This window comes from Perca fluviatilis, chromosome 22 (genome assembly GCF_010015445.1).
Source record: "Perca fluviatilis chromosome 22, GENO_Pfluv_1.0, whole genome shotgun sequence".
Lineage (NCBI taxonomy): Eukaryota > Metazoa > Chordata > Actinopteri > Perciformes > Percidae > Perca > Perca fluviatilis.
Window position 1 is genome coordinate 3,588,830 of NC_053133.1, and position 19,732 is coordinate 3,608,561.

The 19,732-nt window shown below is 35.6% G+C and overlaps 1 protein-coding gene and 23 non-coding genes across 25 annotated transcripts in view; 1 reads left to right on the plus strand and 23 right to left on the minus strand.

Annotated features, from left to right (window-relative positions):
* The window catches only part of steap2 (STEAP family member 2, metalloreductase), a 67,762-nt gene that overhangs the window by 18,558 nt on the left and 29,472 nt on the right, over positions 1-19,732 (plus strand). The window lies entirely within an intron of this gene.
* trnar-ucu lies at positions 3,487-3,584 on the minus strand. The gene is made up of 2 exons: positions 3,548-3,584; positions 3,487-3,522 (listed from the first exon to the last, which is right to left on the minus strand). It is a non-coding gene; the product is annotated as a tRNA-Arg (tRNA).
* Positions 3,836-3,933, minus strand: trnar-ucu. The gene is made up of 2 exons: positions 3,897-3,933; positions 3,836-3,871 (listed from the first exon to the last, which is right to left on the minus strand). It is a non-coding gene; the product is annotated as a tRNA-Arg (tRNA).
* Positions 4,530-4,627, minus strand: trnar-ucu. The gene is made up of 2 exons: positions 4,591-4,627; positions 4,530-4,565 (listed from the first exon to the last, which is right to left on the minus strand). It is a non-coding gene; the product is annotated as a tRNA-Arg (tRNA).
* On the minus strand, positions 4,873-4,977 carry trnar-ucu. The gene is made up of 2 exons: positions 4,941-4,977; positions 4,873-4,908 (listed from the first exon to the last, which is right to left on the minus strand). It is a non-coding gene; the product is annotated as a tRNA-Arg (tRNA).
* Positions 5,209-5,306, minus strand: trnar-ucu. The gene is made up of 2 exons: positions 5,270-5,306; positions 5,209-5,244 (listed from the first exon to the last, which is right to left on the minus strand). It is a non-coding gene; the product is annotated as a tRNA-Arg (tRNA).
* On the minus strand, positions 5,555-5,652 carry trnar-ucu. The gene is made up of 2 exons: positions 5,616-5,652; positions 5,555-5,590 (listed from the first exon to the last, which is right to left on the minus strand). It is a non-coding gene; the product is annotated as a tRNA-Arg (tRNA).
* On the minus strand, positions 6,930-7,026 carry trnar-ucu. The gene is made up of 2 exons: positions 6,990-7,026; positions 6,930-6,965 (listed from the first exon to the last, which is right to left on the minus strand). It is a non-coding gene; the product is annotated as a tRNA-Arg (tRNA).
* On the minus strand, positions 7,273-7,370 carry trnar-ucu. The gene is made up of 2 exons: positions 7,334-7,370; positions 7,273-7,308 (listed from the first exon to the last, which is right to left on the minus strand). It is a non-coding gene; the product is annotated as a tRNA-Arg (tRNA).
* Positions 7,963-8,060, minus strand: trnar-ucu. Its single transcript has 2 exons — positions 8,024-8,060; positions 7,963-7,998 (listed from the first exon to the last, which is right to left on the minus strand). It is a non-coding gene; the product is annotated as a tRNA-Arg (tRNA).
* Positions 8,310-8,407, minus strand: trnar-ucu. Its single transcript has 2 exons — positions 8,371-8,407; positions 8,310-8,345 (listed from the first exon to the last, which is right to left on the minus strand). It is a non-coding gene; the product is annotated as a tRNA-Arg (tRNA).
* Positions 8,641-8,738, minus strand: trnar-ucu. Its single transcript has 2 exons — positions 8,702-8,738; positions 8,641-8,676 (listed from the first exon to the last, which is right to left on the minus strand). It is a non-coding gene; the product is annotated as a tRNA-Arg (tRNA).
* trnar-ucu lies at positions 9,323-9,420 on the minus strand. Its single transcript has 2 exons — positions 9,384-9,420; positions 9,323-9,358 (listed from the first exon to the last, which is right to left on the minus strand). It is a non-coding gene; the product is annotated as a tRNA-Arg (tRNA).
* Positions 10,688-10,785, minus strand: trnar-ucu. The gene is made up of 2 exons: positions 10,749-10,785; positions 10,688-10,723 (listed from the first exon to the last, which is right to left on the minus strand). It is a non-coding gene; the product is annotated as a tRNA-Arg (tRNA).
* trnar-ucu lies at positions 11,374-11,471 on the minus strand. The gene is made up of 2 exons: positions 11,435-11,471; positions 11,374-11,409 (listed from the first exon to the last, which is right to left on the minus strand). It is a non-coding gene; the product is annotated as a tRNA-Arg (tRNA).
* Positions 11,720-11,817, minus strand: trnar-ucu. The gene is made up of 2 exons: positions 11,781-11,817; positions 11,720-11,755 (listed from the first exon to the last, which is right to left on the minus strand). It is a non-coding gene; the product is annotated as a tRNA-Arg (tRNA).
* trnar-ucu lies at positions 12,054-12,151 on the minus strand. The gene is made up of 2 exons: positions 12,115-12,151; positions 12,054-12,089 (listed from the first exon to the last, which is right to left on the minus strand). It is a non-coding gene; the product is annotated as a tRNA-Arg (tRNA).
* Positions 12,400-12,497, minus strand: trnar-ucu. The gene is made up of 2 exons: positions 12,461-12,497; positions 12,400-12,435 (listed from the first exon to the last, which is right to left on the minus strand). It is a non-coding gene; the product is annotated as a tRNA-Arg (tRNA).
* trnar-ucu lies at positions 12,731-12,828 on the minus strand. Its single transcript has 2 exons — positions 12,792-12,828; positions 12,731-12,766 (listed from the first exon to the last, which is right to left on the minus strand). It is a non-coding gene; the product is annotated as a tRNA-Arg (tRNA).
* trnar-ucu lies at positions 13,077-13,174 on the minus strand. The gene is made up of 2 exons: positions 13,138-13,174; positions 13,077-13,112 (listed from the first exon to the last, which is right to left on the minus strand). It is a non-coding gene; the product is annotated as a tRNA-Arg (tRNA).
* On the minus strand, positions 14,108-14,205 carry trnar-ucu. Its single transcript has 2 exons — positions 14,169-14,205; positions 14,108-14,143 (listed from the first exon to the last, which is right to left on the minus strand). It is a non-coding gene; the product is annotated as a tRNA-Arg (tRNA).
* trnar-ucu lies at positions 14,785-14,882 on the minus strand. The gene is made up of 2 exons: positions 14,846-14,882; positions 14,785-14,820 (listed from the first exon to the last, which is right to left on the minus strand). It is a non-coding gene; the product is annotated as a tRNA-Arg (tRNA).
* Positions 15,471-15,568, minus strand: trnar-ucu. The gene is made up of 2 exons: positions 15,532-15,568; positions 15,471-15,506 (listed from the first exon to the last, which is right to left on the minus strand). It is a non-coding gene; the product is annotated as a tRNA-Arg (tRNA).
* trnar-ccu lies at positions 19,331-19,428 on the minus strand. The gene is made up of 2 exons: positions 19,392-19,428; positions 19,331-19,366 (listed from the first exon to the last, which is right to left on the minus strand). It is a non-coding gene; the product is annotated as a tRNA-Arg (tRNA).

The following is a 19,732-nucleotide window of genomic DNA, read 5'->3' on the forward strand; positions in this document are numbered from 1 at the left end:
ATGTGGGTCTGGCTAAACAATAGAGTATATTATGGGACAAGTATTTACCGTCTGTATTGAAACAATACTGCTCCTCCCGGTTTCTGCGCTGAAATTTCTGGAGGGTACTCTAGCTTGCCTGGCACTGTTCTCCAAGGTCTCCACCTGTGTACAACCCAACGTTCTGCCATGGTGAAGACGCTCCATCAGATGTTTCCTACCAGCGCTTTCTCTGACCCCTCCACATCCTATTGGGATTTTCTGTCGCCATGCTTTCAGGATAATCATCTCCTTAGTACTGTATTGCTGGAAATTAATTTTACAAAAACCCAGGTATCGGGTGCCAGGGCTTTGTGGGTGCGCTGTATCTGCAAATCCACCTCATCACTCAGTTCGGTTCGTAACAGTTTTTAACAAACCCTATCACTGACCCATCTTTGCCCTGCTCTCGAGACCAAGTCATTCAATTTGTCCTCCAGCTTCTGTTGGTCCTTCATCATTTGTTGAGAGTGGTGTTAGCTTCAGTACTCACGTATCCGTGTCATTGATCTGGGTCTCCATCTTGCTGATTTTCTCTTTTTGCTCCTTTATAGCATGCATGTGTCGCTAGCTGTTGGTTGACATCTTGCTTGAACTTCGTGGGTATTTTTCTTCGTGTCATGTTCAATTTCTTCTTTAAACATTTTTAGATCTTGCTTTAGTTCCGATTTAAACTCGCCAATCTGCTTACTTATAGCTTCAAGACCCATGCACCCGTTCCTGTTGTTGAGTCGCCGCCATGTTGACCTTCTTCCCGCTGTTGTCCTTAACATGTTCTACCCGTGTAAAATTTTACCCGCCCGGTTTATCTTAGGTCCCTCTAACTTTGCCTTTGTATGCCCCTTCATAATCTTAACAGATCCAACTTTTTTTTTGTTTTCTTTGAATTCAGTTTTATAAGAGTCGTAAATACTTAGGGAAGTACTGATCTTTTTAAATTGACATCTTTCACCACATTAAACACATTTTTCTTTCTTTTTTTTTTGTCAAATGTGCAGTTACATTAAAATTATACAAAATAAGTTTTGTATTCACAAATTCATGTTGAACATACCATATCTTGCCTGTAAGACTTACATTTTGGCGACATTGTTTTAATTCTGAATTACAGCAAACGTTCCATTAAATCTATAAATGCATCCGGTGAAGTCATATAACCTCAAGTTAGAACTATTTACTTTTACGCTGGCGTTTTACAAAGAAACATATTTGGTTCAGGTTGCATTTTGTATAAATACAAAAGCATACTTTTTGTTTTTAATTTTTGTTTGCATCTTTCACCACATTAAACACAAACAATCTTTTAAGTCAATGTGGTTACATTTAAATGATACAAATGTATTCACAAATTAAAATTCATATGCATATGTGTGCGAACATTAGTGGCTCACATGCAGCGCAACATGACAACATGTACTGACAACATGAACTGTGTCTGTTTGTGGTCGCGTGTGTTTCATGTGTATAATGGCACACAAGCACAGGAAAGTTGTAGGGTGTGTGTATGGATGAATATTATACTTTTTTTTTTCTATGGCGGTCATTTTGACCGTAAACAAAAAATAAGTGTGACTAAGTTGAATAAATCACTCAAAATTCAAAGAAAGTAGTCACAATGAATGTTATGTGTTCAAATGCCATTTGTGGTTTTGTGTGATCTGTTGAAAATGTTTTTTTTTTTACTACTTCTCACTGGTTCGCTTATTTGAATTGGAAAACGCAATTTCTGGTAGAGTGTTGCTGTGGGCATGGGAAAAAAGGTGGGAAAAAGGGGTATGTTGGGAAAAGGGGGGGAACACCGATCCCGGGCCAGAACGAAGAAGGCACAGCCAGATGAGTGCGAAGCGGGAGGAGGGCCAGGACAGCCAGACATATGGACTAGAGCTAAGCATGCACAGACATACGATCAACATGTACTGACAACATGAACTGTGGCTGTTTGTGTGTGTGTGTGTGTGTGAGAGCGTGAGTGTGTGTATGTGTGTGTGTGTGTGAGTGTGCGTGAGTGTGTGTGTGTGTGTGAGTGTGTGTGAGTGTGTGTGAGTGTGTGTGAGTGTGCGTGAGTGTGGGTAGAAATGCATTGACCTTTGGGCTTAGGCCCATTCACGCTTATTACAATCACTTACTTGGCCTGTTGTAAGAGGCCTTACACATTCCTATTTTACAACCCTGCCTTACACACGTTCTGCTCTCTGCTCCAAAGAGTGTAAAGATACTTGATTTAATTCTTGGTCATTGGCTCATTTCAAACGCATCAGTGTTACTCAAACTTACATTCATGCTGTGTGTAGAATGAAAAACCTATCTTTCTCTGTTTCAACCGGGAAGAAACCCTTTTTATGCTCAAATTTAACGCTACACCCCTCTTCTCTCACTGACTCATTTCAAACACATCCGGATATTTCATCTCTAACGCTCATTGGATCATTTAAATGAAGATATTTCTATTTCCTGTGACGCCCTCATTGCATCACTTAACGCACGTCATTTCCGGGGGCACGCCTTCCTTCTAGAAGCTTCCAGAACAATCCAGTCACACACACCTGGAAGGCATCAATCACATTTCTGACAGGTCGTGACCTCTTGACCCCCCAGGTCAAAAGGTCATCCATCAAAATCCCACATTCCAAAGTGACAGTAACCTCCGCTTATTATCTCTAATATGTAATATATTTACTGTAGGCCATTAAATTAAAGAAATGACCAAATATGTCATGAGATATTAAGGAAACGTGATAATTTGAAATACTATCTAAGTAGCGTCATTTTGTGAGCAATTGCAATAGCTAAAGGTCGACTCTGGTGGGACTCGAACCCACAACCTTTGAATCACTTCTTCAGATATTACCTAGAACTAGAAGTCCAATGTGCTGTCCATTGTGCCACAGAGCCTCTGGGGTTAAGGTTCCTTTTTCACAAAAAACAAAACATGAAAGTATTAATTCAACACGTAATACTTTTGATGTTCATTGCTTTCTTAGTTCAGCTTTAAGGTTTAAAGGACCAATATGTAATATATTTACTGTAGGCCATTAAATAAAAGAAATGACCAAATATGTCATGAGATATTAAGGAAATGTGATAATTTGAAATACTATCTAAGTAGTGTCATTTTGTGAGCAATTGCAATAGGTCGACTCTGGTGGGACTCAAACCCACAACCTTGGAATCACTTCTTCAGAGATTACCTAGAACTAGAAGTCCAATGCACTGTCCATTGCGCCACAGAGCCTCTGGGGTTAAGGTTCCTTTTTCACAAAAAACAAAACATGAAAGTATTAATTCAACACGTAATACTTTTGATGTTCACTGCTTTCTTAGTTCAGCTTTAAGGTTTAAAGGACCAATATGTAATGTATTTACTGTAGGCCATTAAATAAAATATGTCATCAGATATTAAGGAAACGTGATAATTTGAAATATTATCTAAGTAGCGTCATTTTGTGGGCAATTGCAATAGCTAAAGGTCGACTCTGGTGGGACTCGAACCCACAACCTTTGAATCACTTCTTCAGAGATTACATAGATCTAGAAGTCCAATGCGCTGTCCATTGCGCCACAGAGCCACTGGTAGTAATAAACAATTGTCACAAAAAAACAAAACATGAAGGTATTAATTCAACATGTAATACTTTTGATGTTCACTGCCTTCTTAGTTCAGCTCTAAGGTTTAAAGGACCAATATGTAATATGTTTACTGTAGGGCATTAAATTAAAAAAAGCAACCACAGTATGCAATTAAATATTAAGAAGAGATGCTCAGTTCAAATTCTATGTAAACCCCTGCCTTTTTTTATCAAATTATATAGCTACAGGTCGACTCTGATGGGACTCGAACCCACAACCTTTGAATCACTTCTTCAGAGATTACCTAGAACTAGAAGTCCAATGCGCTGTCCATTGCGCCACAGAGCCTCTGGGGTTAAGGTTCCTTTTTCACAAAAAACAAAACATGAAAGTATTAATTCAACACGTAATACTTTTGATGTTCACTGCTTTCTTAGTTCAGCTTTAAGGTTTAAAGGACCAATATGTAATATATTTACTGTAGGCCATTAAATAAAAGAAATGACCAAATATGTCATCAGATATTAAGGAAACGTGATAATTTGAAATACTATCTAAGTAGCGTCATTTTGTGGGCAATTGCAATAGCTAAACGTCGACTCTGGTGGGACTCGAAGCCACAACCTTTGAATCACTTTTTCAGAGATTACCTAGAACTAGAAGTCCAATGCGCTGTCCATTGCGCCACAGAGCCACTGGTAGTAATAAACAATTGTCACAAAAAAAAAAACATGAAGGTATTAATTCAACATGTAATACTTTTGATGTTCACTGCCTTCTTAGTTCAGCTCTAAGGTTTAAAGGACCAATATGTAATATATTTACTGTAGGGCATTAAATTAAAAGAAATGACCAAATATGTCATGAGATATTAAGGAAACGTGATAATTTGAAATACTATCTAACGTAGCGCCATTTTGTGAGCAATTGCAATAGCTAAAGGTCGACTCTGGTGGGACACGAACCCACAACCTTTGAATCACTTCTTCAGAGATTACCTAGAACTAGAAGTCCAATGCGCTGTCCATTGCGCCACAGAGCCAATGGTAGTAATAAACAAATGTCACAAAAAAACAAAACATGAAGGTATTAATTCAACATGTAATACTTTTAATGTTCACTGCTTTCTTAGTTCAGCTTTAAGGTTTAAAGGACCAATATGTAATATATTTACTGTAGGCCATTAAATAAAAGAAATGACCAAATATGTCATGAGATATTAAGGAAACGTGATAATTTGAAATACTATCTAAGTAGGCGTCATTTTGTGAGCAATTTGCTAAAGGTTGACTATGGTGGGACTCGAACCCACAACCTTTGAATCACTTCTTCAGAGATTATCTAGAACCTAGAACTAGAAGTCCAATGCGCTGTCCATTGCGCCACAGAGCCACTGGTAGTAATAAACAATTGTCACAAAAACAAAACATGAAGGTATTAATTCAATGTTCACTGCTTTCTTAGTTCAGCTTTAAGGTTTAAAGGACCAATATGTAATATATTTACTGTAGGCCATTAAATAAAAGAAATGACCAAATATGTTATCAGATATTAAGGAAACGTGATAATTTAAAATACTACCTAAGTATCGTCATTTTGTGAGCAATTGCAATAGCTAAACGTCGACTCTGGTGGGACTCGAACCCACAACCTTTGAATCACTTCTTCAGGGATTACATAGAACTAGAAGTCCAATGCGCTGTCCATTGCGCCACAGAGCCTCTGTGGTTAAGGTTCCTTTTTCACAAAAAACAAAACATGAAAGTATTAATTCAACACGTAATACTTTTGATGTTCACTGCTTTCTTAGTTCAGCTTTAAGGTTTAAAGGACCAATATGTAATATATTTACTGTATGCCATTAAATAAAAGAAATGACCAAATATGTTATCAGATATTAAGGAAACGTGATAATTTAAAATACTATCTAAGTATCGTCATTTTGTGAGCAATTGCAATAGCTAATGGTCGACTCTGGTGGGACTCGAACCCACAACCTTTGAATCACTTTTTCAGAGATTACCTAGAACTAGAAGTCCAATGCGCTGTCCATTGCGCCACAGAGCCAATGGTAGTAATAAACAAATGTCACAAAAAAACAAAACATGAAGGTATTAATTCAACATGTAATACTTTTAATGTTCACTGCTTTCTTAGTTCAGCTTTAAGGTTTAAAGGACCAATATGTAATATATTTACTGTAGGCCATTAAATAAAAGAAATGACCAATTATGTCATGAGATATTAAGGAAACGTGATAATTTGAAATACTATCTAAGTAGCGTCATTTTGTGAGCAATTGTTAAAGGTCGACTATGGTGGGACTTGAACCCACAACCTTGGAATCACTTCTTCAGAGATTACCTAGAACTAGAAGTCCAATGCGCTGTCCATTGCGCCACAGAGCCTCTGTGGTTAAGGTTCCTTTTTCACAAAAAACAAAACATGAAAGTATTAATTCAACACGTAATACTTTTGATGTTCACTGCTTTCTTAGTTCAGCTTTAAGGTTTAAAGGACCAATATGTAATATATTTACTGTAGGCCATTAAATAAAAGAAATGACCAAATATGTTATCAGATATTAAGGAAACGTGATAATTTAAAATACTATCTAAGTAGCGTCATTTTGTGAGCAATTGCAATAGCTAATGGTCGAATTTGGTGGGACTCGAACCCACAACCTTTGAATCACTTTTTCAGAGATTACCTAGAACTAGAAGTCCAATGCGCTGTCCATTGGCGCCACAGAGCCACTGGTAGTAATAAGTACAATTGTCACAAAAAACAAAACATGAAGGTATTAATTCAACACTAATACTTTTATGTTCACTGCTTTCTTAGTTCAGCTTTAAGGTTTAAAGGACCAATATGTAATATATTTACTGTAGGCCATTAAATTAAAGAAATGACCAAATATGTCATGAGATATTAAGGAAACGTGATAATTTGAAATACTATCTAAGTAGCGTCATTTTGTGAGCAATTGCAATAGCTAAAGGTCGACTCTGGTGGGACACGAACCCACAACCTTTGAATCACTTCTTCAGAGATTACCTAGAACTAGAAGTCCAATGCGCTGTCCATTGTGCCACAGAGCCAATGGTAGTAATAAACAAATGTCACAAAAAAACAAAACATGAAGGTATTAATTCAACATGTAATACTTTTAATGTTCACTGCTTTCTTAGTTCAGCTTTAAGGTTTAAAGGACCAATATGTAATATATTTACTGTAGGCCATTAAATAAAAGAAATGACCAATTATGTCATGAGATATTAAGGAAACGTGATAATTTGAAATACTATCTAAGTAGCGTCATTTTGTGAGCAATTGCTAAAGGTTGACTATGGTGGGACTCGAACCCACAACCTTTGAATCACTTCTTCAGAATTACCTAGAACTAGAAGTCCAATGCGCTGTCCATTGCGCCACAGAGCCACTGGTAGTAATAATACAATTGTCACAAAAACAAAACATGAAGGTATTAATTCAACACTAATACTTTTATGTTCACTGCTTTCTTAGTTCAGCTTTAAGGTTTAAAGGACCAATATGTAATATATTTACTGTAGGCCATTAAATAAAAGAAATGACCAAATATGTTATCAGATATTAAGGAAACGTGATAATTTAAAATACTACCTAAGTATCGTCATTTTGTGAGCAATTGCAATAGCTAAACGTCGACTCTGGTGGGACTCGAACCCACAACCTTTGAATCACTTCTTCAGGGATTACATAGAACTAGAAGTCCAATGCGCTGTCCATTGCGCCACAGAGCCTCTGTGGTTAAGGTTCCTTTTTCACAAAAAACAAAACATGAAAGTATTAATTCAACACGTAATACTTTTGATGTTCACTGCTTTCTTAGTTCAGCTTTAAGGTTTAAAGGACCAATATGTAATATATTTACTGTAGGCCATTAAATAAAAGAAATGACCAAATATGTTATCAGATATTAAGGAAACGTGATAATTTAAAATACTATCTAAGTATCGTCATTTTGTGAGCAATTGCAATAGCTAATGGTCGACTCTGGTGGGACTCGAACCCACAACCTTTGAATCACTTTTTCAGAGATTACCTAGAACTAGAAGTCCATGCGCTGTCCATTGCCACAGAGCCAATGGTAGTAATAAACAAATGTCACAAAAAAACAAAACATGAAGGTATTAATTCAACATGTAATACTTTTAATGTTCACTGCTTTCTTAGTTCAGCTTTAAGGTTTAAAGGACCAATATGTAATATATTTACTGTAGGCCATTAAATAAAAGAAATGACCAATTATGTCATGAGATATTAAGGAAACGTGATAATTTGAAATACTATCTAAGTAGCGTCATTTTGTGAGCAATGTATATAGCTAAAGGTCGACTCTGGTGGGACTCGAACCCACAACCTTTGAATCACTTCTTCAGAGATTACCTAGAACTAGAAGTCCAATGCGCTGTCCATTGCGCCACAGAGCCTCTGTGGTTAAGGTTTCCTTTTTACACAAAAACAAAACATGAAAGTATTAATTCAACACGTAATACTTTTGATGTTCACTGCTTTCTTAGTTCAGCTTTAAGGTTTAAAGGACCAATATGTAATATATTTACTGTATGCCATTAAATAAAAGAAATGACCAAATATGTTATCAGATATTAAGGAAACGTGATAATTTAAAATACTATCTAAGTATCGTCATTTTGTGAGCAATTGCAACAGCTAATGGTCGACTCTTGTGGGACTCGAACCCACAACCTTTGAATCACTTTTTCAGAGATTACCTAGAACTAGAAGTCCAATGCGCTGTCCATTGCGCCACAGAGCCACTGGTAGTAATAAACAATTGTCACAAAAAAACAAAACATGAAGGTATTAATTCAATGTTCACTGCTTTCTTAGTTCAGCTTTAAGGTTTAAAGGACCAATATGTAATATATTTACTGTAGGCCATTAAATTAAAGAAATGACCAAATATGTCATGAGATATTAAGGAAACGTGATAATTTGAAATACTATCTAAGTAGCGTCATTTTGTGAGCAATTGCAATAGCTAAAGGTCGACTCTGGTGGGACACGAACCCACAACCTTTGAATCACTTCTTCAGAGATTACCTAGAACTAGAAGTCCAATGCGCTGTCCATTGCGCCACAGAGCCACTGGTAGTAATAAACAAATGTCACAAAAAAACAAAACATGAAGGTATTAATTCAACATGTAATACTTTTAATGTTCACTGCTTTCTTAGTTCAGCTTTAAGGTTTAAAGGACCAATATGTAATATATTTACTGTAGGCCATTAAATAAAAGAAATGACCAATTATGTCATGAGATATTAAGGAAACGTGATAATTTGAAATACTATCTAAGTAGCGTCATTTTGTGAGCAATTGCTAAAGGTTGACTATGGTGGGACTCGAACCCACAACCTTTGAATCACTTCTTCAGAGATTACCTAGAACTAGAAGTCCAATGCGCTGTCCATTCGCCACAGAGCCACTGGTAGTAATAAAACAATTGTCACAAAAACAAAACATGAAGGTATTAATTCAACATAATATTTTATGTTCACTGCTTTCTTAGTTCAGCTTTAAGGTTTAAAGGACCAATATGTAATATATTTACTGTAGGCCATTAAATAAAAGAAATGACCAAATATGTTATCAGATATTAGAAGAGAGACGTGATAATTTGAAATACTATCTAAGTAGCGTCATTTTGTGAGCAATTGAATATAAAGGTCGACTCTGGTGGGACTCGAACCCACAACCTTTGAATCACTTCTTCAGAGATTACCTAGAACTAGAAGTCCAATGCGCTGTCCATTGCGCCACAGAGCCTCTGTGGTTAAGGTTCCTTTTTCACAAAAAACAAAACATGAAAGTATTAATTCAACACGTAATACTTTTGATGTTCACTGCTTTCTTAGTTCAGCTTTAAGGTTTAAAGGACCAATATGTAATATATTTACTGTATGCCATTAAATAAAAGAAATGACCAAATATGTTATCAGATATTAAGGAAACGTGATAATTTGAAAATACTATCTAAGTAGCGTCATTTTGTGAGCAATTGCAATAGCTAATGGTCGACTCTGGTGGGACTCGAACCCACAACCTTTGAATCACTTCTTCAGAGATTACCTAGAACTAGAAGTCCAATGCGCGGTGTCCATTGCGCCACAGAGCCACTGGTAGTAATAAACAATTGTCACAAAAAAACAAAACATGAAGGTATTAATTCAATGTTCACTGCTTTCTTAGTTCAGCTTTAAGGTTTAAAGGACCAATATGTAATATATTTACTGTATGCCATTAAATAAAAGAAATGACCAAATATGTAATGAGATATTAAGGAAACGTGATAATTTGAAATACTATCTAAGTAGCGTCATTTTGTGAGCAATTGCAATAGCTAAAGGTCGACTCTGGTGGGACACGAACCCACAACCTTTGAATCACTTCTTCAGAGATTACCTAGAACTAGAAGTCCAATGCGCTGTCCATTGCCCACAGAGCTCAATGGTAGTAATAAACAAATGTCACAAAAACAAAACATGAAGGTATTAATTCAACATGTAATACTTTTAATGTTCACTGCTTTCTTAGTTCAGCTTTAAGGTTTAAAGGACCAATATGTAATATATTTACTGTAGGCCATTAAATAAAAGAAATGACCAATTATGTCATGAGATATTAAGGAAACGTGATAATTTGAAATACTATCTAAGTAGCGTCATTTTGTGAGCAATTGTTAAAGGTCGACTATGGTGGGACTCGAACCCACAACCTTGGAATCACTTCTTCAGAGATTACCTAGAACTAGAAGTCCAATGCGCTGTCCATTGCGCCACAGAGCCTCTGTGGTTAAGGTTCCTTTTTCACAAAAAACAAAACATGAAAGTATTAATTCAACACGTAATACTTTTGATGTTCACTGCTTTCTTAGTTCAGCTTTAAGGTTTAAAGGACCAATATGTAATATATTTACTGTAGGCCATTAAATAAAAGAAATGACCAAATATGTCATCAGATATTAAGGAAACGTGATAATTTGAAAAACTATCTAAGTAGCGTCATTTTGTGAGCAATTGCAATAGCTAAAGGTCGACTCTGGTGGGACTCGAACCCACAACCTTTGAATCACTTCTTCAGAGATTACCTAGAACTAGAAGTCCAATGCGCTGTCCATTGCGCCACAGAGCCACTGGTAGTAATAAACAATTGTCACAAAAAAACAAAACATGAAGGTATTAATTCAACACGTAATACTTTTGATGTTCACTGCTTTCTTAGTTCAGCTTTAAGGTTTAAAGGACCAATATGTAATATATTTACTGTATGCCATTAAATAAAAGAAATGACCAAATATGTTATCAGATATTAAGGAAACGTGATAATTTAAAATACTATCTAAGTAGCGTCATTTTGTGAGCAATTGCAATAGCTAATGGTTCGACTCTGGTGGGACTCGAACCCACAACCTTTGAATCACTTCTTCAGAGATTACCTAGAACTAGAAGTCCAATGCGCTGTCCATTTCGCCACAGAGCCACTGGTAGTAATAAACAATTGTCACAAAAAACAAAACATGAAGAATTATTAATACTTTCACAATGTTCACTGCTTTCTTAGTTCAGCTTTAAGGTTTAAAGGACCAATATGTAATATATTTACTGTAGGCCATTAAATTAAAGAAATGACCAAATATGTCATGAGATATTAAGGAAACGTGATAATTTGAAATACTATCTAAGTAGCGTCATTTTGTGAGCAATTGCAATAGCTAAAGGTCGACTCTGGTGGGACTCGAACCCACAACCTTTGAATCACTTCTTCAGAGATTACCTAGAACTAGAAGTCCAATGCGCTGTCCATTGCGCCACAGAGCCTCTGGTGGTTAAGGTTCCTTTTCACAAAAAACAAAACATGAAAGTATTAATTCAACACGTAATACTTTTGATGTTCACTGCTTTCTTAGTTCAGCTTTAAGGTTTAAAGGACCAATATGTAATATATTTACTGTATGCCATTAAATAAAAGAAATGACCAAATATGTTATCAGATATTAAGGAAACGTGATAATTTAAAATACTATCTAAGTATCGTCATTTTGTGAGCAATTGCAATAGCTAATGGTCGACTCTGGTGGGACTCGAACCCACAACCTTTGAATCACTTTTTCAGAGATTACCTAGAACTAGAAGTCCAATGCGCTGTCCATTGCGCCACAGAGCCACTGGTAGTAATAAACAAATGTCACAAAAACAAAACATGAAATTATTAATACTTCAACATGTTCACTGCTTTCTTAGTTCAGCTTTAAGGTTTAAAGGACCAATATGTAATATATTTACTGTAGGCCATTAAATAAAAGAAATGACCAAATATGTAATGAGATATTAAGGAAACGTGATAATTTGAAATACTATCTAAGTAGCGTCATTTTGTGAGCAATTGCAATAGCTAAAGGTCGACTCTGGTGGGACTCGAACCCACAACCTTTGAATCACTTCTTCAGAGATTACCTAGAACTAGAAGTCCAATGCGCTGTCCATTGCGCCACAGAGCCTCTGTGGTTAAGGTTCCTTTTTCACAAAAAACAAAACATGAAAGTATTAATTCAACACGTAATACTTTTGATGTTCACTGCTTTCTTAGTTCAGCTTTAAGGTTTAAAGGACCAATATGTCATATATTTACTGTAGGCCATTAAATAAAAGAAATGACCAAATATGTTATCAGATATTAAGGAAACGTGATAATTTAAAATACTATCTAAGTAGCGTCATTTTGTGAGCAATTGCAATAGCTAATGGTCGACTCTGGTGGGACTCGAACCCACAACCTTTGAATCACTTTTTCAGAGATTACCTAGAACTAGAAGTCCAATGCGCTGTCCATTGCGCCACAGAGCCACTGGTAGTAATAAACAATTGTCACAAAAAAACAAAACATGAAGGTATTAATTCAATGTTCACTGCTTTCTTAGTTCAGCTTTAAGGTTTAAAGGACCAATATGTAATATATTTACTGTAGGCCATTAAATAAAAGAAATGACCAAATATGTAATGAGATATTAAGGAAACGTGATAATTTGAAATACTATCTAAGTAGCGTCATTTTGTGAGCAATTGCAATAGCTAAAGGTCGACTCTGGTGGGACACGAACCCACAACCTTTGAATCACTTCTTCAGAGATTACCTAGAACTAGAAGTCCAATGCGCTGTCCATTGCGCCACAGAGCCTCTGTGGTTAAGGTTCCTTTTTCACAAAAAACAAAACATGAAAGTATTAATTCAACACGTAATACTTTTGATGTTCACTGCTTTCTTAGTTCAGCTTTAAGGTTTAAAGGACCAATATGTAATATATTTACTGTATGCCATTAAATAAAAGAAATGACCAAATATGTTATCAGATATTAAGGAAACGTGATAATTTAAAATACTATCTAAGTATCGTCATTTTGTGAGCAATTGCAATAGCTAATGGTCGACTCTGGTGGGACTCGAACCCACAACCTTTGAATCACTTTTTCAGAGATTACCTAGAACTAGAAGTCCAATGCGCTGTCCATTGCGCCACAGAGCCAATGGTAGTAATAAACAAATGTCACAAAAAAACAAAACATGAAGGTATTAATTCAACATGTAATACTTTTAATGTTCACTGCTTTCTTAGTTCAGCTTTAAGGTTTAAAGGACCAATATGTAATATATTTACTGTAGGCCATTAAATAAAAGAAATGACCAATTATGTCATGAGATATTAAGGAAACGTGATAATTTGAAATACTATCTAAGTAGCGTCATTTTGTGAGCAATTGTTAAAGGTCGACTATGGTGGGACTCGAACCCACAACCTTGGAATCACTTCTTCAGAGATTACCTAGAACTAGAAGTCCAATGCGCTGTCCATTGCGCCACAGAGCCTCTGTGGTTAAGGTTCCTTTTTCACAAAAAACAAAACGCAAAGATTAATTCAACACCTAATACTTTTGATGTTCACAGCTTTCTTAGTTCAGCTTTAAGGTTTAAAGGACCAATATGTAATATATTTACTGTAGGCCATTAAATAAAAGAAATGACCAAATATGTCATCAGATATTAAGGAAACGTGATAATTTGAAAAACTATCTAAGTAGCGTCATTTTGTGGGCAATTGCAATAGCTAAAGGTCGACTCTGGTGGGACTCGAACCCACAACCTTTGAATCACTTCTTCAGAGATTACCTAGAACTAGAAGTCCAATGCGCTGTCCATTGCGCCAAAGAGCCTCTGTGGTTAAGGTTCCTTTTTCACAAAAAACAAAACATGAAAGTATTAATTCAACACGTAATACTTTTGATGTTCACTGCTTTCTTAGTTCAGCTTTAAGGTTTAAAGGACCAATATGTCATATATTTACTGTATGCCATTAAATAAAAGAAATGACCAAATATGTTATCAGATATTAAGGAAACGTGATAATTTAAAATACTATCTAAGTATCGTCATTTTGTGAGCAATTGCAATAGCTAATGGTCGACTCTGGTGGGACTCGAACCCACAACCTTTGAATCACTTTTTCAGAGATTACCTAGAACTAGAAGTCCAATGCGCTGTCCATTGCGCCACAGAGCCACTGGTAGTAATAAACAATTGTCACAAAAAAACAAAACATGAAGGTATTAATTCAATGTTCACTGCTTTCTTAGTTCAGCTTTAAGGTTTAAAGGACCAATATGTAATATATTTACTGTAGGCCATTAAATTAAAGAAATGACCAAATATGTCATGAGATATTAAGGAAACGTGATAATTTGAAATACTATCTAAGTAGCGTCATTTTGTGAGCAATTGCAATAGCTAAAGGTCGACTCTGGTGGGACACGAACCCACAACCTTTGAATCACTTCTTCAGAGATTACCTAGAACTAGAAGTCCAATGCGCTGTCCATTTCGCCACAGAGCCTCTGTGGTTAAGGTTCCTTTTTCACAAAAAACAAAACATGAAAGTATTAATTCAACACGTAATACTTTTGATGTTCACTGCTTTCTTAGTTCAGCTTTAAGGTTTAAAGGACCAATATGTAATATATTTACTGTATGCCATTAAATAAAAGAAATGACCAAATATGTTATCAGATATTAAGGAAACGTGATAATTTAAAATACTATCTAAGTATCGTCATTTTGTGAGCAATTGCAATAGCTAATGGTCGACTCTGGTGGGACTCGAACCCACAACCTTTGAATCACTTTTTCAGAGATTACCTAGAACTAGAAGTCCAATGCGCTGTCCATTGCGCCACAGAGCCACTGGTAGTAATAAACAATTGTCACAAAAAAACAAAACATGAAGGTATTAATTCAACATGTAATACTTTTAATGTTCACTGCTTTCTTAGTTCAGCTTTAAGGTTTAAAGGACCAATATGTAATATATTTACTGTAGGCCATTAAATAAAAGAAATGACCAAATATGTCATGAGATATTAAAGAAACGTGATAATTTGAAATACTATCTAAGTAGCGTCATTTTGTGAGCAATTGCAATAGCTACAGGTCGACTATGGTGGGACTCGAACCCACAACCTTTGAATAACTTTTTCAGAGATTACATAGAACTAGAAGTCCAATGCGCTGTCCATTGCGCCACAGAGCCTCTGTGGTTAAGGTTCCTTTTCAAAAAAACAAAAACATGAAAGTATCAATTCAACAAGTAATACCTTTGATGTTCACTGCTTTCTTAGTTCAGCTTTAAGGTTTAAAGGACCAATATGTAATATATTTACTGTAGGCCATTAAATAAAAGAAATGACCAAATATGTTATCAGATATTAAGGAAACGTGATAATTTAAAATACTATCTAAGTATCGTCATTTTGTGAGCAATTGCTAATGGTCGACTCTGGTGGGACTCGAACCCACAACCTTTGAATCACTTTTTCAGAGATTACCTAGAACTAGAAGTCCAATGCGCTGTCCATTGCGCCACAGAGCCAATGGTAGTAATAAACAAATGTCACAAAAAAACAAAACATGAAGGTATTAATTCAACATGTAATACTTTTAATGTTCACTGCTTTCTTAGTTCAGCTTTAAGGTTTAAAGGACCAATATGTAATATATTTACTGTAGGCCATTAAATAAAAGAAATGGCCAATTATGTCATGAGATATTAAGGAAACGTGATAATTTGAAATACTATCTAAGTAGCGTCATTTTGTGAGCAATTGTTAAAGGTCGACTATGGTGGGACTCGAACCCACAACCTTGGAATCACTTCTTCAGAGATTACCTAGAACTAGAAGTCCAATGCGCTGTCCATTGCGCCACAGAGCCTCTGTGGTTAAGGTTCCTTTTTCACAAAAAACAAAACATGAAAGCATTAATTCAACACGTAATACTTTTGATGTTCACAGCTTTCTTAGTTCAGCTTTAAGGTTTAAAGGACCAATATGTAATATATTTACTGTAGGCCATTAAATAAAAGAAATGACCAAATATGTCATCAGATATTAAGGAAACGTGATAATTTGAAAAACTATCTAAGTAGCGTCATTTTGTGAGCAATTGCAATAGCTAAAGGTCGACTCTGGTGGGACTCGAACCCACAACCTTTGAATCACTTCTTCAGAGATTACCTAGAACTAGAAGTCCAATGCGCTGTCCATTGCGCCAAAGAGCCTCTGTGGTTAAGGTTCCTTTTTCACAAAAAACAAAACATGAAAGTATTAATTCAACACGTAATACTTTTGATGTTCACTGCTTTCTTAGTTCAGCTTTAAGGTTTAAAGGACCAATATGTCATATATTTACTGTATGCCATTAAATAAAAGAAATGACCAAATATGTTATCAGATATTAAGGAAACGTGATAATTTAAAATACTATCTAAGTATCGTCATTTTGTGAGCAGGACAATTGCTAAAGGTTGACTATGGTGGGACTCGAACCCACAACCTTGGAATCACTTCTTCAGAGATTACCTAGAACTAGAAGTCCAATGCGCTGTCCATTGCGCCACAGAGCCTCTGTGGTTAAGGTTCCTTTTTCACAAAAAACAAAACATGAAAGCATTAATTCAACACGTAATACTTTTGATGTTCACAGCTTTCTTAGTTCAGCTTTAAGGTTTAAAGGACCAATATGTAATATATTTACTTTATGCCATTAAATAAAAGAAATGACCAAATATGTTATCAGATATTAAGGAAACGTGATAATTCAAAATACTATCTAAGTAGCGTCATTTTGTGAGCAGTTGCCATAGCTAATGGTCGACTCTGGTGGGACTCGAACCCATAACCTTTGAATCACTTTTTCAGAGCTTACATAGAACTAGAAGTCCAATGTGCTGTCCATTGCGCCACAGAGCCACTGGTAGTAATAAACAACTGTCACAAAAAAACAAAACATGAAGGTATTAATTCAACATGTAATACTTTTGATGTTCACTGCCTTCTTAGTTCAGCTCTAAGGTTTAAAGGACCAATATGTAATATGTTTACTGTAGGGCATTAAATTATAAAAAGCAACCACAGTATGCAATTGAATATTAAGAAGAGATGCTCAGTTCAAATTCTATGTAAACCCCTGCCTATTTTCATCAAATTATATAGCTACAGGTCGACTCTGATGGGCCACAGAGCCTCTGTGGTTAAGGTTCCTTTTTCACAAAAAACAAAACATGAAAGCATTAATTCAACACGTAATACTTTTGATGTTCACAGCTTTCTTAGTTCAGCTTTAAGGTTTAAAGGACCAATATGTAATATATTTACTGTAGGCCATTAAATAAAAGAAATGACCAAATATGTCATCAGATATTAAGGAAACGTGATAATTTGAAAAACTATCTAAGTAGCGTCATTTTGTGAGCAATTGCTAAAGGTTGACTATGGTGGGACTCGAACCCACAACCTTGGAATCACTTCTTCAGAGATTACCTAGAACTAGAAGTCCAATGCGCTGTCCATTGCACCACAGAGCCTCTGTGGTTAAGGTTCCTTTTTCACAAAAAACAAAACATGAAAGCATTAATTCAACACGTAATACTTTTGATGTTCACAGCTTTCTTAGTTCAGCTTTAAGGTTTAAAGGACCAATATGTAATATATTTACTTTATGCCATTAAATAAAAAAAATGACCAAATATGTTATCAGATATTAAGGAAACGTGATAATTTAAAATACTATCTAAGTATCGTCATTTTGTGAGCAATTGCAATAGCTAATGGTCGACTCTGGTGGGACTCGAACCCACAACCTTTGAATCACTTTTTCAGAGATTACCTAGAACTAGAAGTCCAATGCGCTGTCCATTGGGCCACAGAGCCTCTGGGGTTAAGGTTCGTTTTTCACAAAAAACAAAACATGAAAGTATTAATTCAACACGTAAAACTTTTGATGTTCACTGCTTTCTGAGTTCAGCTTTACGGTTTAACGGACCAATATGTAATATATTTACTTTAGGCCATTAAATAAAAGAAATGACCAAATATGTAATGAGATATTTTAGAAAAGTGATAATTTGAAATACTATCTAAGTAGCGTCATTTTGTGAGCAATTGCTAAAGGTTGACTATGGTGGGACTCGAACCCACAACCTTGGAATCACTTCTTCAGAGATTACATAGAACTAGAAGTCCAATGTGCTGTCCATTGTGCCACAGAGCCACTGGTAGTAATAAACAACTGTCACAAAAAAACAAAACATGAAGGTATTAATTCAACATGTAATACTTTTGATGTTCACTGCCTTCTTAGTTCAGCTCTAAGGTTTAAAGGACCAATATGTAATATGTTTACTGTAGGGCATTAAATTATAAAAAGCAACCACAGTATGCAATTGAATATTAAGAAGAGATGCTCAGTTCAAATTCTATGTAAACCCCTGCCTTTTTTCATCAAATTATATAGCTACAATATAGCTGATGGGCCACAGAGCCTCTGTGGTTAAGGTTCCTTTTTCACAAAAAACAAAACATGAAAGCATTAATTCAACACGTACTACTTTTGATGTTCACAGCTTTCTTAGTTCAGCTTTAAGGTTTAAAGGACCAATATGTAATATATTTACTGTAGGCCATTAAATAAAAGAAATGACCAAATATGTCATCAGATATTAAGGAAACGTGATAATTTGAAAAACTATCTAAGTAGCGTCATTTTGTGAGCAATTGCTAAAGGTTGACTATGGTGGGACTCGAACCCACAACCTTGGAATCACTTCTTCAGAGATTACCTAGAACTAGAAGTCCAATGCGCTGTCCATTGCACCACAGAGCCTCTGTGGTTAAGGTTCCTTTTTCACAAAAAACAAAACATGAAAGCATTAATTCAACACGTAATACTTTTGATGTTCACAGCTTTCTTAGTTCAGCTTTAAGGTTTAAAGGACCAATATGTAATATATTTACTTTATGCCATTAAATAAGAAATGACCAAATATGTTATCAGATATTAAGGAAACGTGATAATTTGAAATACTATCTAAGTAGCGTGATTTTGTGTGCAATTGCAATAGCTAAAGGTCGACTCTGGTGGGACACGAACCCACAACCTTTGAATCCCTACTCCAGAGATTACCTAGAACTAGAAGTCCAGCTTTAAGGTTTAAAGGACCAATATGTAATATATTTACTGTATGCCATTAAATAAAAGAAATGACCAAATATGTTATCAGATATTAAGGAAACGTGATAATTTAAAATACTATCTCAGTATCGTCATTTTGTGAGCAATTGCAATAGCTAATGGTCGACTCTGGTGGGACTCGAACCCACAACCTTTGAATCACTTTTTCAGAGATTACCTAGAACTAGGAGTCCAATGCGCTGTCCATTGCGCCACAGAGCCACTGGTAGTAATAAACAATTGTCACAAAAAAACAAAACATGAAGGTATTAATTCAACATGTAATACTTTTAATGTTCACTGCTTTCTTAGTTCAGCTCTAAGGTTTAAAGGACCAATATGTAATATGTTTACTGTAGGGCATTAAATTATAAAAAGCAACCACAGTATGCAATTGAATATTAAGAAGGGATGCTCAGTTCAAATTCTATGTAAACCCCTGCCTTTTCTCATCAAATTATATAGCTAAAGGTCGACTCTGGTGCGACACGAACCCACAACCTTTGAATCCCTACTCCAGAGATTA